Genomic DNA, 17,474 nt, shown 5'->3' on the forward strand with positions numbered 1-17,474 from the left:
TTCAGCCAATCACAGACTCATCCGTCTGTCAACACGCTCCACCTCCTTAGTTGTTTCCACCCTAAAGCTATACTGCCCTCTGCTGGCTAAGAAAAACAAGGCAGGTAATTTGTAAATATTACATTCTTTAAATTACAAAAGTGTGTATGCAGTATTATAATGGATGAACTATATTTGGATGGGTTCGATTTGTGCCAGAATTTTTAGTTATTTCCTCAATTATTTATTACATTGAACTTTTGTCGTACCTGGGAAATAGAAGCCTTTATATTTGATAAAACATTTTGTTTTATCCAGATCTGCTACAAAGCGACCTATAAAATTATTCAAAAAAAGAAGCTAAGTGCTTGCTTGGAGAACTTTATTGAAATGTTATTGTAGAAATACAAAACAAAGAATTACATGTGTATTTAACCTGACCACATAACTTTACAAAACTCTGCTAACTTAAAGCTAACATACAACACCAAAGGCTATTGACATACTAACAAAATTAGAATGTATAAGTTTTATTTTGCCACAAGCGTACGGCACGAGTTCCTGATCCTGTGTGAAAAACAGCTTTCTGTTTCATCAAATCTTACTGGTACTCTACCACCCCCTGGTGGCCAATGCGTGCACCACCAAAGGGAGCTACAGCGTGTTCAACAGTTTATAATAAAGATAAAACATAACGATGCTATGACTTCTCCTAACAATAAAAAAATAAAATAAAATTGGAGGAGGGAGACGTGGAAAACAGGCTGGATAGGGTCTCTCCAAGACCGGATTATATCAGTACATATTTTCTAAATACATTTGCAATTATTATTTTAAAACAAATGTTGAATTATGTTTTAAAATTTTAGATTCAAAATATTTTTTATTTGTTCTGATGTCAGGAGACTTTTTAATTTTTTAAAAAATACACTTTTACATACAATTTGCATGCATTTTTTTTATTTTCTTTATTTTTATTTTATTTTTTTTACATTAAAGTACCTATTATATAAAATTTATGAAGGTTTGACATCCCGTTTGTGGAATACGAGTTATGCATCAAAATCCACCCAATTTTAAATGCATCTCAAGGGCGGCCATTTTGCCCACATGATGTCAACTGAAAATGACATCACAGTTGCTCAGGTAACAACCAATCCCGGCTCACCTTTTCTGATGCTGAACCGTAGTTGGTTGTTATCTGAGCATTTCTGGGTTACTTCCTGTTCAATCAGAGACACTTCCTGTTCAATCAGACACTTCCTGTTGATGTTGGGGCTCTTCTGAGGCACTTCCTGTACACTTCCTGTTGTGATGGATTGGAAAATAGGTTTTCCCTAATCCAAATCGGATTCCTAGCTGTGACAAGTTGAAGCTAAACGTGTCATGTGTCATTGAAACATGAAGTCACGCATTCTGACAAGGGAATTGTTAATTTTTATTACCACTGTTATTATCGAGCCAAACTGACCGTTAGAAGAACTACAATAATGGCCGAAGACCTACAGTGAACTGGAAGGACAAACACTGCCCAGCTGCAGCCTGACGGAGGTACAACTAATTAGAAATCAAGTAGCAGCAGCAAAAGGACGCTTGCCTTCTTGATCGGAACTCTCGTGCTGGCCGATAAAACTTATCTTCAAACACTAGAGAGGCAGCCGGTAAGACTGCGATTTAGAGATTCTTGCAGTTTGAATCAGTTCTTTGTGTCCTTGATCAAATGAAATGTGGTGGGATTATGACATTTGGATATTGTGACATTTAATGTTGGGTGTTTATAACTGCCTAACTTTCTGCACCACTAATTTTTCTCTTGCAGTGCTTAGTTGTGCCGAGTTACTTTTATTTATGCTTTTGAAGTTTTGCTGTTGTATATATTATAACTTATGGTGCCATAATACAGTACTGCAGAATTCAAGGCCATGATTACAATTTAGGCCTATACAGGTGTAGGCCACAAAATGAGAATATCCAGGGGAAGTTTTTATTGTTTTATTTTAATTTTCTTATTTAAATTTTTTATGAATTTGCTTCAAAAAGTGAAACCGCACACACAAAGTGAAATATTTAAAGGCTTTATTTGTTTCTATTTTGGCAGACAGACACAGAAATAATTAAAAAACAAATTCATTCATCAGAGACCCTTTTATAATAAATTTTGATCAACATGGCATGAGTAATGTATAATGTGAAACAGCAGAAAATTATACAGAATTATTTGCATGGATGTGCCAACGATTTTGCCACTTGTTCCAAGAAATGAGAGAAAAGAAAAATTAGTTGGGAGAAATTTAATTCTGAAATGAGAAATGTACAAAAACAACTAATGAAAAACTGTAATAATAACATGAGCAAAAAGTAAGATGAATTAGGTTGTCTCACGCGATGCAGAGCAAAAATAAATAAATACATAAATAATAAATCATAAAACACGATTAGATAAGAATGGATGGAAACGCTGCTTGAATTTTAGCTTACAGTGTTACAGAATGGGGAGTGTACTGTGCCAGCGCCACCAGCAGGGGGCGGAACCGTCCAGCTGTTTTTATCACCTGCAACCTCTCATCAGTGAAGATGAACAGGCCTGCTTTAGTCATCTTGTAAGCGGCGCCACGTGCATTTTAAAGGACTTTTCTTTCCTTTCTTTTTTTTTTTTTAAGAGGGTGGGGGTGGCTTAATCCATTGTCAAGAGTCAAATGTTCTCTAATTGTTTGGTTCTTTGAAGTCTTAGTGGTTTTCAAAGTAGAAAGATTAAATTGTCTTTGATGTTTGACAAAGCAGAAGTTTATGTTGATCAAAAAGTAACTTATTTTGATGTTCTGGAAAAAGTCAACTATGGGATTTACAAATATATTCAGTGGGTTGATCAAAGACTGAATTGTCGTAAAGGCTCATTTGGCTCAACGATTCAACTTTCGCGTTTGAAAACGCGTTCGGGGGTTAAGGTTAAGTCAGAATGTCTTTGATGTTTACAGTGTTGATGTACACACAACTTCGGTTAAAATCCAATTTTACTCTCTTTGATGTTTCGCAACCATGTCCGTTAGTTTCACTACTTACTAGATTATGTTCTACGTTTACTAAACATGCAAAGAATTGTCTCTTTACAAAAACTAATCCAATTGGTAAAAAGAGGTCTTTGATGTTGGGTTAAAAACTAAATTGTGTGCAGACTGTCTTTGACGTTCTTTCCTTTACATCCTTCGTTCCTCTTTTGATTTCTTCGACCTCATTATTTCCTTCATCCTTTCTAGCTTCCTTCCTCTTTTCCCTCTTCCGTCCATGTTTCATTCTCTCTCTCTCTCCATTCCTTTTCCTTTTAGTGTAAATATAACGTATATTTTATTGACCTAAAATGCTGTTTTACGTATGAACCAAAATGCATAGAAAACTACACATCATAGTCTGGTCTTAAACTTGGTGCTCCGACTCCAGCTCGCCTTCTCTTACCCCCATCGGGGAGTCTTAAATCCCGGCATTTCCCTCCATGTCGTCACCACGGTTACAATCACGGCCTCATTTGCATAATATTCCCATTCCCTTGCCGCCTCACTCCTCCCGCATCAGACAAACTGCAGCGGGAATCATAGCGGGATATGACCCGCTTACTTCCGCCCAACTTACTCGCCGTTCTGTGCGCGCGCGGTGAGACGTACGAGTGTCACACAGGCGGATGGCAGGAGAGGTGAAGCGTGGCACCGTGTGTGTTTTTCACGGCCCGCTGCCTTGAATGGTCGAGCGCAATGATCTACAGCGTGTCTTCGACGGCACGCGTGCGACAATGATGTATTCATACGTAAAAGCCCGCCAGCCGATAAAGATCGTCGGCGCTGCAATGTCGGCGCGCCGCTGAGGCGGGGCTTAAAGGGCTAATGTCGCTAACGTGACTTCAAAGCCTCCTGCAGTTAAAGTATTAAGTTATTAGCTGTAACTGTTAGGTTAGGTAGGTGGATGGATGCTTTTATTATTATTATTTTTTTTAACAACATTCTGTGGAATGTACCCATTTCCATTATATCTATTAGCTCATTAGGCTACATTAAATATGGGTATGGAGAAGTCTGTTCAAGTGTTGATGTGGCGTTGACTAATTACTTTTATTGAAAAGCCTCTTTTATCCTAGAGGAGACTAAGGGCTCCAGCAGCGAGACTGTGGAGTATAATGCTGTGGTTTCTAGACCTAAGCTAAATTTAAGGATAGCTTGTGTTGACTTGAGAGGAAGCAAACATGATCCAATAGGAGACTAAGGAGAATGCAGTGAAGTGGAGACTGTGGAGTATAATATGTTATCCAAAACCAGACTGAGGGTCATTGCAGAGAAGTCGAGACTTTGTAGAATAATACTCCAGATCTAAGGCGCAAGCTAAGTTAGCATGTTTTGACTTCAGAGGCAGATGTTATGCAAGAGGAGACTAAGGGTCGCTGCAGCAAAGTAGCAATACTGGAGTATACTACTGCAGAATCCAGAGCTAAGGCACAGATTGAGCTAATGCTAGTCTGTATTGACTACAAAGGAGACAAATGTTATAAAGACTAAGGGGCATCACAACAAATTGAGGACTGCAGAGTATGGTATTGCAGTATCCAGAGCTAAGGCGCAGGCTAGTTTTCCATTAGCTTCCATTGAATTATATTGAGACGCACGGTTATCCAAGAGGACACTAAGTGCAGCAGCTGCAAAGTAGAGACTGCAGACTATAATACTGCAGCATCCAGATCAAAAGCACAAGCTAGGTTAACGTTAGCTTGCATTGACTTCAAAACAGACCCGGTTATATGGGAGGAGGAGACTAAGGGCTGTGCTAATGCTAGTTTGTATTAACTTCAAATTACACAATTGTTATCCAAGATCAGACTATGGGCCAATGCAGCAAACTGGTGATCGTGGATTAACACTGCAATATCGAACTAATGGAAGTTTGTATTAAAGTGAAACAAATGTTATCCAAGAGGGAGACTAAGGACCACTGAAGCAAAATGGAGACTGTGCTTGTGCTAATTTTAAATTAACTTCAAGTTAGACAAATGTATCCAAGTGGAGACTGTGGAGTCCTGTAACAAAACAGACCCTTGTTCTTTTTCTATGCGTCTCAGTGATGCGTTCACTGCGGCACAGTTTTTGCAGTTGCCCGGCCAAGGTTGGCAATCTTATTGATTTTCTCACCCATCAATCGTCCGTCCTCACGTCTTGTCAATCAAAAACCGGACCCGCCGCCGCCGCCACGTGGTGACAGTCCCGCCATAATATACGCGTCGCGCCACCGCGGCAGCCGCCACAAATTATTTACGAGCGGGAGATTGAACGAGCGGCGTCGGGTGCCGCCAGGGCCCGCTTTGCGAAGGGATGGCCCTTATTGCGAAAGAGCCGCTTCCAGACGCTCCCTCCGGCCAACAGATATCAAGCAGCACTCATCCAAATGACTTGCATTCAACTCTTTTCGTTTTTTCTTTTCATGGTGGTGGGGAGGGGGGGGGGGCGTCTGACGATTAGACACGCTCCTTTCCAAGACATTTGGACGAGCAGATGTCTGAGGAGAAAGCGGGGGAAAAAGAGCGAGGAAAATAACGGGGCAGAGTTATTTTATAGTCATTTGGCATATGTTTTTGCTGACACTTTGAGAAAAAGCTCCCGTAAAAATGTACATCGGCAGTAACGAGCCATCCAAAGTGTGACTTTACAACACAAACGCGTGCCCACGCGCAGTCTTGGTCGCGTATTGCTGCAGCGCGAGCCAAGACGTGCTCGTGATTTGTGGCTCGTCCCTGAGGTCACTGACGTCACCCATTTGTGCGTGCGTACGGCCGTCATCGCTGACCTCCCCGCAGCCGCGTCGACCGTTGGTATCACTTAACACCGCTGGCGGTCTGGCGTCAGCGCACGAGTCGTCGGAAGTTGGAAAAATGTGCCGCCGACGGTACGAAAATACAATTGCAAATTGCATACGCTGTCATTTGGAGAAAATATTATTGGGGAAAAGCTTGCAAATATTTGCTTTAAAAGTTGAAAAAAAACGATGCCTCAAATGCTTGCAAAATTGTGTCCAAGAAATTTGGAAACGTGTTTCTTGAAAATGTGGAAATTTTTGTCTCATAATATTCAGAAAAAAATGATCAAAAATTTTAAAAAAAATATATCGTTATAGATTTGTTTGGCTGTGACATTTCTCTTAAAAACCAAATAGTTTGGGGGGAAAAATTCCACAAAATTCTGGAAAATATACCATATAGCCTAGTCAGAAAAATATTAAGTATAAATAAATAAATAATTGCGCCTTTTTTTTTTGTAAAATGAATTTTTTTAAAATTAAATAAAAAAAAAATACCTCAACAGTAGCAATAATCTAACTCTAAAATATGTTTCATGCATCAGAAATGTATTCCTCAAAAACTTGCAAAGCTTTATGCCTCAAAAGTTTGGAACAATGTTTGGGAAATTTAGACTCCAAATTTTGGGAAAATTATGGATCAAAAGTGTCATAAATGCCACAAAAGCAGGGGATATATGACCAAATAGTCTGGATTTTTATTTATTTTTTAAATAGTGAAAACGTGTAAAAAAAATTCCCCCAAATGTTTTAATTTGAAAGTTTGGCAAAGTAAAATAAAATGAATAAATAATAATAATAAAAAAATAAAAAATTATGGAAAAATATCTCTCAAACGTGAATAAATATGTCTCAAAAGTTGGAAAGATGCATGCATATAGTGTAAAGTCAGAAAAATATGCCACAGCGTTGAAAATTATGCTTTAAAAAAAATCTGAAAAATAAGACTCAGAGTTTAGGAAAACTGCCTCAAAAGTGTAGCTAGAAAAGATGTCTTTATTATTTGAAAAAGAAAAAGCCTTTAAAAGTTAGAAGTCAATGCCTGAAAAGTTTGAAAAATATGCCATTAAAATATCTGCGTTGTTAAGCAAGATGCGCGTGCCCCATTTGGCCAGATGTCTCTTTCACGGTCCCAAAGTGCCGCGCAGCCTGCGAGACGCGATGCTACACAATGCGCATTTAATGTGCTCAATTAATGCATTTGCAAGGACCTCACGTTTGTTAAAAAAAATGCGAGTCTGCGTCTGTGTGTGTAAAGGGGGCACATGCAAGGCAATGTGTTCTTCTTAATTGCGTTTCACGCGTTATGCACTTAATGAAGTCAACTCATTAAAGCTTTATTAATGGCCCCAAACATTTGCATTGTTTACACACACACCGTATGACAACTATGACCAGCGTCGCCGCGGCAACAGACGCACCAAACTCCCGACGCCGTGACGGGAAGGCCAAGCTGGTGTTAACAGCCTGCTTCGACATATTTGAAATCATCATCCTGGGTTTGACAACTTTGATAGCGACGGAGAAAATCAGATTGTCAAGAAGAGACCCTCAAGTGAGTTTGCTGTCGAGTGTGTATGTGGGGGGGGGGGGGGGGGGGGTCTTCAGGAGGAATAGGGCAAACGCACAAAAAAATACTCAAACGTTGGAAAATTGGGCTACAAAAGGTTAAAATAAAAAAAAACGTATCCATAGTTTGAGGAAACATTCCGCTAAAGTGGGGAAAAAAAGAAAAACATGCAAAAAGTCTGTAAAACATGCCTAAAAAAACTGCCCAAAAGTCCAAAATTATGCTTTGAAACAATCAGAAAATTGTCCAAAAAAAAAGAAAAAAAAGCAAACTATAAAAGTTGGAAAATATCTGCCTTAAAATTCAATGAAATGAGATCGGAAGTTGGAAAAATACAATTCAAAAGTCAGAAACAGCTTTGTAAGCCTCAAATGTGGGAAAATATGCTTGAAAAGTAAACCTGAATTCCTAAAAAATATTTAAAAAAAAGTGGAAACATTTTCCTTGGAAGCGTCATCGGTATGCCTCCTACGTGGGAAAATGTATAGACGGTTGTGAATAGGTGAGTTTAAAAAAAAAAAAAAAAAAGGTGAATTTGCCACCCGGCGGGGCTTCGCTGGACCTCCAAAAGGGCGACGACTCATCCTGGAAACCTCGTTATCGCTGCGGTTGTACCTGATGTGTTGGCAAGCATTTATTGGTCTGCATCGCATCGATTGCGGCCAATGATGTAATATCAATAATGTTTACACACACACACACACACACGGCTGACAGATCTCGACGCTCCATCGGTCTGCGACGCTTTTTTTTAAAAGAGGCCAATCGACTTTTCTTTGAGTGCTGACGCTTAAGACCCTCCGAGCGTGCCTGATCCAAATGGCAGGATCTCCTAACGTGTGTGTGTGTTTTTTAAAAATATATTTCCCAGCTAAGATTAGCGCTAATGGACTAGCGTGGCACGTTACTCAACGACCCGGGACGATCGTTACTCATGTGGCGCACTTCGCTATTTCTCAATTAGAGGTCCTGGCGGAGGACGGAACGAAAGCCTCGCGCCCCACTTGTCCATTTTTTTTTTGAGAAGTCAAACCCTCGTCCTTCAGCTCCAGGGAGCGCGGCGGAGATTGAGTGCGCTGTTGTTTTTGGCTAAAGCAGTCAAAAAAGATGAGTCTCTCAGGCCGGTACCGGGTGCACACTTTGACATGAATTTGAGTGGGTAGGATGTTAAATAAAACGGGCCAAAAACAATATGTTCAAAGTTGGAAAAAATAGGACTGAAAAGTTGACGCTTTGGCTGCATGCACGGAAGTTACTGTGTGTGCGCCTGAGCAACATTCCCACAGGCGTGCGTTTGTGCGCGCATTCTCCTTTTACGCCTTTCAGCGCTCTCGCCGGCGCCCGAAAAGCTGCGTGACCTTGCCAGTCAGCAAGCCAGTGAGCCGCGTTGGGACGCCACCTTCGCCTGTCTCAGTGTGTGTGCGTGTGTGCGCGCGTGTGTGCTGTTAATGTGTTCGGGAGTTCCTCCCTTCCATCCTGTCGCTTTGATTCAAGTCTGGCAGCAAACGGTTAATCCACTCCAGAGATCCCATGATGAGCGTTTGATTGAGGTTTGGGTTTATGCGCACATGAAACGCCTGTTAGTGTCTCTCTAATTCACTCCTGCTCGCGCAATGCGCTCATCCTATCACACGCACTTGGATACACATTGTCATACAAATTGTCACTCACACACTTTCACTCACTCTCATGCAGAATCTCTCATTGACAAGCCTATCGCTCTCGCATTCTCTCACACACGAAACTCTCTCGCTTTCTCTCACACGCACAACTCTCACACACACAACTCTCTCACACGCACAACTCTCTCGCAAGTCTCTCACCGCACAACTCTCTCACATTTTCTCACACGCGCAATCTCTCACTCCGCAACTCTCTCACACGCACAACTCTCTCACACGCACAACTCTCTCGCAAGTCTCTCACCGCACAACTCTCTCACATTTTCTCACACGCGCAATCTCTCACTCCGCAACTCTCTCACACGCACAACCCTCACACTTTCTCTCACACGCACCACTCTCTTGTACTTTCTCTCACACACACCACTCTCTCACACGCACAACTCTCGCATTCTCACACGCACCACTCTCTCACACGCACCACTCTCACACTTTCTCTCACACGCACAACTCTCGCACATTTCCTCACACGCACAACTCTCTCACACACACAACTCTCGCATTCTCTCTCTTTCACCCACAAATCTCCCTCTCCCTAAACGGCTAATGCTGATGAACGTTTGATATGGGTTTTGCGTTTATACCCCCCCCCCCCCCCCCCCAGCCCAACCATACGCACGCACACGCACACGCACACAGACGGAGCAAAAAAAAAAAAAAAACGAAGCTCCCAGGGTGAGGGCTGACTGCATGACACACACATTCACATGCAAACGTATCTGATTAAACGTAAGAATGTGCAATACTGTACTTTTATAATCTTTTACTTGGCAAGTGGCCGGTCTTCAAAGGACAATAATACAAAATGGGAAATAAAGTCTGGCTTCATTTAAAGATGCCCCGAAGCAGACAGGAGGTGCGATTCCCTGTGTAGTAATTAAACCAGGTGACAGTTTAATTGTTATGAAAAGCAAAGTGTTTAAGAATTTTAATGCTGAGCCAACGACCTCGGGATGGAGATTAGACACACGAACTGCAAGCAAACGGAAATTCCACATGTTCTTGCATCTCATTGGTTGTTTTGTGTCAATGTTTTTGATTGGTTGCACAAAGGTCAACTTCCTGTTTCCTACAGTGGAGCATACAGTAGCGTAGAGAGTGAAACCTTGCAACTCGCGTTGCCCAGAAGAACAGCGGAAATGAATCAAATCATCTTTGAAACACTCTCTTTAACCTCTGCTAACGACCCAGGCTAACTTATTGTGCATTGATTCAGAAGTTCTATTCATGAATAAGATATGATGACATCTATGCGCTTGAGGCTCGGAATCCGTCTGCCTCTGCCAGATCGAATTCGCCAAAATCACCTTCGACCAGCTGCGCTACTATTTAGACATGGTCTTTAGCAGACATAACCACAACATTGTCATTCTGCCGCTTGTAACAAATTGATGTCATCCATATAAAAGCGTCTTTCTCTACTTCCTCAAAAGATGACGGACTCATAGTTTTACTGTCTCCACCATTTTGCTTTCAATCTCTGCGCTATAGCGTGTCCATTTCGCCAGTGTGTGACATTGTAAGCAATCGTGGAATTATCTTTTATGTAAATGCAAATTGAGGGCTTCTATAGAATCGAGGAGATGAGTTGAACGTTTCTCACATGCCGGCTCTAATGTGACTTCCTGGCCATTGTGTGCAGGCAGATGTTTTTTTTACTTCTTCTTTTTTTTTTAATACCTCTTTGCCTTCAGCACGCCGAGGTAGATATTTGGAAGTGAAGAGTTGGCGTGGGTGTGGTAAAGCGGAGTGTGTGTGTATGGGGGGCGAGGGGGGGGGGGGTCTGAAGAGGAAGTAATAGATGGACGGGAGGGGATGACAAAACGATGCGAGAGGGCCGCGGCGCTGACACGGAACCGCCGCCGCCTTTCTCAAGGACTTTTTTTTGTGATTCACCGTTTGATCTGGGCCTGCAGGGAGTTTTTGGCTGAGAGGCGGGCGGGGGTGGGTGGGGGGGGGGGGGGGCTGCTGAACTGAGATGAACTGAAGTGGAGGGAATTTTTAGCGAGGAAGAGGAGATGGATTGGTGCGTGATACGGAGCAACAAAAGGTGACACGTTTGCAGATGAGGTCCCCCCCCCCCCCCCTAAAAATAGCAGGCGAGATGATGGGGAGGTTTTCATTCATGTTTGTCCACAGGAAACCGCGTGAGACAATGTTATTGTTGTCCCTATAAAGCACTTTTTTTTTTCACATGGTGCACTTAGTCACAGTGTTTTATTACAGTAATATAGAACATATTCCCACAACATGCGAGGAGGGCAGAGGTAGGTAGAGTAGACACAAATTGTACTCGAGTAAATGTGTAGTTGTTTGTACGGACTTGCACCGCCATGTTACTCACTTCTGTAGTGCCAATTGTTTGCTATCGTCTCCCCCGAAGAGCGATATTCTCCAGTTGGACATTTGACCAACTTTGTTTTGTCAATAATGGATTAGCTGTAATCAAAGACACGCCCCATACATATTATGTCAACAAAAGGATTGGGACGGCTCCCCCGATTTGAGTTTTCTTGTGGAATTTCTTGCAAAGTCCTGTAATACTTTTTGCATTCATTTAGCTGTTTTTCTCTCCAAAAATGTGTTCGTTAGTTGAAATGTATGTATTCCATTTATCTCAATAAATTATTATAAGCAATACAAATATTAGTGGCAATCAATGATCAAGGTTCTTCTGAACCAAATTTCCCTAGGATACTATGGGGTAAATGCCACGACTTCCGACTGGCCGCGTTCCAACACTCGCACCCCCAACCGCGCGGTCCCCCTCACCGGCGGGGGTGGGGGGGGGGCGTCTCGGCTCTCTGAAATGCTTCGGACACTGAGACAGACACTACACACTCGCAGCCTCGCACCCGTCGACGGGAACGCGCAACCGAGGGGCACAAAGGTGGAAGCGCAAGTACTGGGACGCGGCCCACACGTCGCAAACCGGAAAACCAGGAAGTCGGAAATCCCGCCTTCTCCGTGGAATATAGTCCATTGTTCAAACGAACAGCTTAACTTTGTCTTTAGTACAAAATTCGTCATTTATGAATTCGCTGACAGTTTGTCTCAATTTTGTCCATGTAAAGAGTTGTGATGAATCAAGATCCACTATAGGGCCGATGTTTGGCAGATTTTCCTCTGTGTTCATTGTTATCTAGGTCATTAATGAATGACAGTGAAACATGCATTGGGTACAAAAGAGTCCCATTGTCCCGCAACGTCCCCAACAAGTGACCCGCTTTGGTACTTCAAGTGACATTGCGTCGTTTTACAAAACGATGATTGTCTCATCAATTCTCACTCACTGTATTTAAGTCTGGAAAAGTATCCTTATCAGCGGCCTCCCAGCCGCTTGGGGAGAAATAAAGGGCAACCAGCAACTGGACGACCCACATTCGCCGCTTATTTTTTTTTGAGGAGACAAACAGTGCTGTGCGTCACTTTTCAAAAAAATGTGTTTTTTTTTTTGTGTTTTTTTGGGTATATTTATTAGGGGAAAAAAGCCACAATAACACAAGTACATTTGCTATGAAGGTCAAAACTGAAACTGGCTCTTGTCTAATCATCTCGCCAGCAAGTGTATGCATAACAACAGGCTGGAAATTGCCAGCAAGTGTATACATTCTGGACGGCATTTGGCTATCTCCTCTTCTGTGTCACTTGGGAAGTTGGCCCTCATTTCCTGTCATCTTGCCAGTACATGTATGCATATTAGTGGACTGGATCTTGCCGTTGAGTTCATGTGTAACAACAGGTTGGCTCTCCCCAGTTTGTATATGCCCATCAGCACGATGGCTCTTGTGGTCTTGCCGGCAAGTGTATGCGTAACGGGATATCGCTGGCAAGTACGTATGGCTTGTTTGGTCATGTCCTGTGTTCGTTGGGAAGCTCCCTTGCATCTCGCCGGCAAGTGTATGCATAAAAGCTCAACATTCCAATGGCTGAGAATCTGTGTGGGAGTGGTTACTGTATGTAAATTAGCCCCACTATTACATAACAGTAGAGCAGAAGGTCTTGAGATTTCATTTATAAATGAATTAAATATAAATGTAATTAATTAAATTAATTTATTTATTTACTAACTTCCCACAATATGTCCCTTTAAATTTTTTTTTTTTTTTAAAAATAAATAAATAAATAAAAAATCTGGTCATTCGCGTACGTAGGCACTCAAGTAGTTGCAAGAGTTGTGCTGCAGCACTGCCAACACCGCTCCCTGCTCCCGTGCAGGCCTAATCGGCAGGGAGGCAAGAAAGAAAAAGGGGATTTGCGAACGCACGAGCAAGCGACCGCGGCGCTTTTCCAAATTGTGCTCGTGTCGGAGATTCCTGGACAGTTTTTTTTTTTTTTAACTCCCCCTAATTCAATCCAAAGGCAAATTTAATACACAAATGCAATCAGCTTTTTTAGGACCTCGGGGAGAGAGTAACTTTGCACCACCTGTCGTCATAAAAAAAATAAATCAAAAAGCCTCTGTGAAGTTGCAGTACATATGTGCACGATGAGTCAATGCAAAGACTTTGAGTGAGAATAGTTTGGACACTGTGCGCAGAATGTGAAATAACAGCGTAAATCATTAATGACCGGCAGAATTTCATATGAAAAGTGTCAGTTTCAGTGGTTTTCTCTCTAGCCCCTCTGCTTAAGTCGGCCCCCGGCTTAGGCTGATAAAGACGGGCCAGCCCAGGGCCATCAACTGCTAAGCCTGTGCGCACGTGTGTGCGTGCTGATACATGCATGCCTGCAATTGCAATTTTACACGCTATGTGCATGTTTGGCTTGAGTGTCAGGAGCATGCACATACGCTGATATTCACGCATGTGCCAGCATATGAATTGTATGTTAAGCCACAAGTGCCGGTGTGGACTCTGTGCCGAGATGTGAAAATAACATGTTGCTGCCAAATTGCAAAAAATACTGTCCTTTTGATTTCAGACACAAACTTGAGATTTGAGTGAATTTAGGTTCAATATGATGAATATATGAACACTGTTTTTACTTAACATTTATCTATGGAGCCTCATTTATGACATGGGGAAAATTATCCTTATTTTTCTTTTTGTATTGGCCACAATATAGATTTAATGTGCACAAAATGCTCATTTGTGGCCACCAAGTCGCTATGGCTACATACCTGGCAGTTTGGTGGGCAAATCAAATGTACCATCTCTATTAACGGTAAGGCAGAAGTGGAGGCCGGGGCTAAAGCTAACACAATGGATACTGGACAAGGATTTCATTTTAGGCTGGGATGAACTACAAAAACATAAAAAAAAGAAGAAGAAAATAAAAGAACTGGCATCGCAATTTGAGACCGAAGAAACTAGCAAAAATGAGCGGGAACTAGCCAAATGTGGCAGAGAAATCGAACTAGAGTTAGCCATATTCCGGCAACTAACTAGCTACCCATCTCCCCAGCGCTTACAAGCCCTCCTAATGATAAGCAGGTGTGTAGGAGGCTCCTCCCATCCAGCAGACGAGAGGACTGAGGAAAAAAAAATAGAAACGGTCAACATACACAACCGCAGGATCATAACAACTTGTCATGTAAGCCGTCAAGCTAACTGCTGTTAGCCAGTGGCTAGCTATTCCGCCGCTAGCATCGCCCCGAGAAAGGAGCGGGGTGCAAGTTTCCGACGAGTTGTGTTCACGATGGAGAGTTGGGAATAAGTATTTATCCTATATGTATATGCTAAATGCGTTAATTAAAATGTTAGATTTAAGTATGGGGCCATTAGCATTACGATCATAGCTTTTCCAATATGGTTTCTTTTATGACATCGTCTGAGCTGCTCACATCCTCTCGAGGGCGTATTTTACATTTGATGTGGTTTGTATGCATTTGCTATGATATGCTATCTTTTTTTTTTTTTAATATTGATTTTTCCATTGAGGCTAGTCAAGTGTTTAAATAAAAGAGCAAGAAATGGAAGTGGATGTTTGGACGCTTAAACCATTCCGTGAATGAAATTGTGCTGCCTCCTCATTCCAGAAAGTACCGGAGGCAACAAAGAGACGAGTAAAGAGCAGCAATCATTTTGAGGAAGACGAAGAGGTCATCTCCTCCTCAAGTCGCAATGGCGGTAAGCACATTATATTGCTTTTAGATGATTTAAAGTTGTCCCGTCTTTATGCTGCTTGAGGACAATCGCTTTGATTGCTTGCAAAACGCGTGTAAATCTTGTTTATTTTCCATTCAGATTCATGTAAAAACCTCGAGTTTGCTCATCCTCTGGGGAATAAGTCGTTTTATTATGACGTCTAAATTAACATTTGTGGACCTTAATACGTTTATGGAGCGATTCATCAAATATGAATATTGTTAATGCGCGCAAGTTTTTGCTTAAAGTGTGCGTCAATGTCTGACTCTGCAGCAATTAATTGGCATGCGGCAGTAAAAAAAAAAAAAAAGGAAAAAAAGGAAAAAAGGTGCACTTCTACTTGATATTCTTTACAGTGGCAGAAATTCCTCTCTTTGATGCCAAGATGTTCCGCGGCAGGATTATTGATTCCTGTTAACTCCATGGCGGCGAATCGGCGCCCTGAGGAGTATGAATGAATGAATAATGGCACTTTTTTTGGGGGGCACTACTAAAAGTAGGAGAAAGGTGATGGATTTTTCTTTTCACAATTTAAAACAGTTCCTACGTGTCGCAATTACACTTGTGTCAAAATTCCAAAAGGATCAAGAATTACAGTTGACCTCACACACCCTGTTTGTTGTCTCCGCATCCACTTTTGGTCACCAAATTAGCAGATGCGGCGTCCACTGCGGTCGACCAAATTCATAAACAGGCTAGACTTGCCTACCCACAAAAATGAAGCACGGGCGCGGCTGTCTATGAAAAATGGGGCCCATAGTGTTATTTTCCTTACTAATTACCACACTAGAATTTTGTTGTTGTTGTTGTTGCTTGAAAGTGGCTCAGGATCTTCACCATTCCCATCTGCATGCTTTATTTGTTATGTAAATGAGCCACGAGTGGGTTGGAATTTTAACGAGGACTCCAAAATGAGGCAGGTGACAAAAAGATGAGAACTTGCTTGTTCAATTTCACACCTGATGGGTGGGCATCCAACAATTTTTTTTGTACCAGATATTAAAAAGTCAATTTTCTAAAATATGTCCCCTGGCAGGGCAAGTGTGCGTTCTGGCCGGATGCTCGTTTCTGCTTGTGAAAGCCAAGTCCAGGGTGTGCAGAGAAAAAGAGAAAAAGAAAAGCAAGTGCCCGCGAAAGACATTAAAAAATGTACACTAATACTCCCTCATCCGCCACCGAGCAATGAAGTGCGGCTTATCAGAAGCTAACGCTGTTAGCAAAAAGCTTGTCTGTGAACTCGGCATCAGTCAATGCATCTCTCCTCTCTTCATCATAAAATGGAATTTCAAAAAGAATGCAGCAATTCGTGTTCATTTCGTAAAACTAAACAAAAAATAATTTCGTCGACGCACATTTTTCACCAGACTAAAACTAGACTAGACTAAAACCCTCTAACTCATTCACTGCCATTGACGGCTATAGACGTCAAAAATTCATTTGAACTATTAGTTAAATTCCCCCCCCCCCACACACTTTTGTTAACAAGAGTATGAAAACCTAGATTTTTAAAAAAAAATTGTATTAGAACAGATATAGAATTTGTGATTAATCGTTAGTTAACTCGTGAAGTCATGTGATTAATTACAATAAAAAAATTTAATCGCCTGGGGCCCCTAATTTTTACTAATCTTTTCTTAAAAAAAAAAGATTATTAAAAATTAAACGTTTTATTTTTTGGGGGGGAAGAAAAGATTATTAAAAATTTGAGGCATCAGGCGATTAAAATTTGTAATCGGAATTAATCGTATGACTAGTTAACTCACGATTAATCACAAATTCTATATCTGTTGTAATACAATTAAAAAAAATATATATATATATAGGTTTTCATACTCTTAACAAAATTGGTGGGGGGGATTTTAACTAATAGTTCAAATCACAAATTTTATATCTGTTCTAAATGTACAAAAACAATTTCTAGGTTTTCATACTCTTAACAAAAGTGGAAAACGTGAAACTAATAGAAATAGTTCAAATTCATTTTTTAAAAGTCTATAGCTGTCAATGGCAGTGAATGATTTAATAAACAATAAGTGGGACTAAATCAATATGCGTCTTTGTCGTCTAATGAAAACGAGACAATTTACTTCACTTAATAAAAAGTGGACTAAAATCTATGGACATCTTAGTTCATGAACAAAAGAGAGATGAAAATGATATGATTTTGTAAAATCTTGTTGAAAGGTGTATAAATCGGAAGTAGTATGTTGTTTCTCGGCAAAGAGAATAAAAATCAAAATAATATATGGGGAAATGCTTCAGTAAAATCATAATTAGCATAATCACAACATTGGATTTACCTTTTTTTTTTTATTTGTTGAAATATTT

At 41.1% G+C, this 17,474-nt stretch overlaps 1 protein-coding gene across 3 annotated transcripts in view; it reads left to right on the plus strand.

Annotated features, from left to right (window-relative positions):
- Nucleotides 1-1,263: 1,263 nt before the first annotated feature.
- grin3ba (glutamate receptor, ionotropic, N-methyl-D-aspartate 3Ba) overlaps nucleotides 1,264-17,474 on the plus strand; it is a 152,107-nt gene continuing 135,896 nt past the window's right edge. Inside the window, exons 1-2 of one of the 3 annotated variants that reach the window (XM_086095528.1) lie at nucleotides 1,264-1,640; nucleotides 15,038-15,128. The gene's annotated coding sequence lies outside the window, so the exon portion shown is untranslated. Of the gene's footprint in view, nucleotides 1,641-14,442; nucleotides 14,593-15,037; nucleotides 15,129-17,474 lie in introns of those variants that run through there. The other 2 variants (XM_086095529.1, XM_086095530.1) reach the window with 2 other exon arrangements.

The sequence above is a fragment of the Leptonotus elevatus genome, chromosome 14 (assembly GCF_054856555.1).
Source record: "Leptonotus elevatus isolate MCC_2025b chromosome 14, RoL_Lele_1.0, whole genome shotgun sequence".
In the NCBI taxonomy this organism is placed as follows: Eukaryota; Metazoa; Chordata; class Actinopteri; order Syngnathiformes; family Syngnathidae; genus Leptonotus; species Leptonotus elevatus.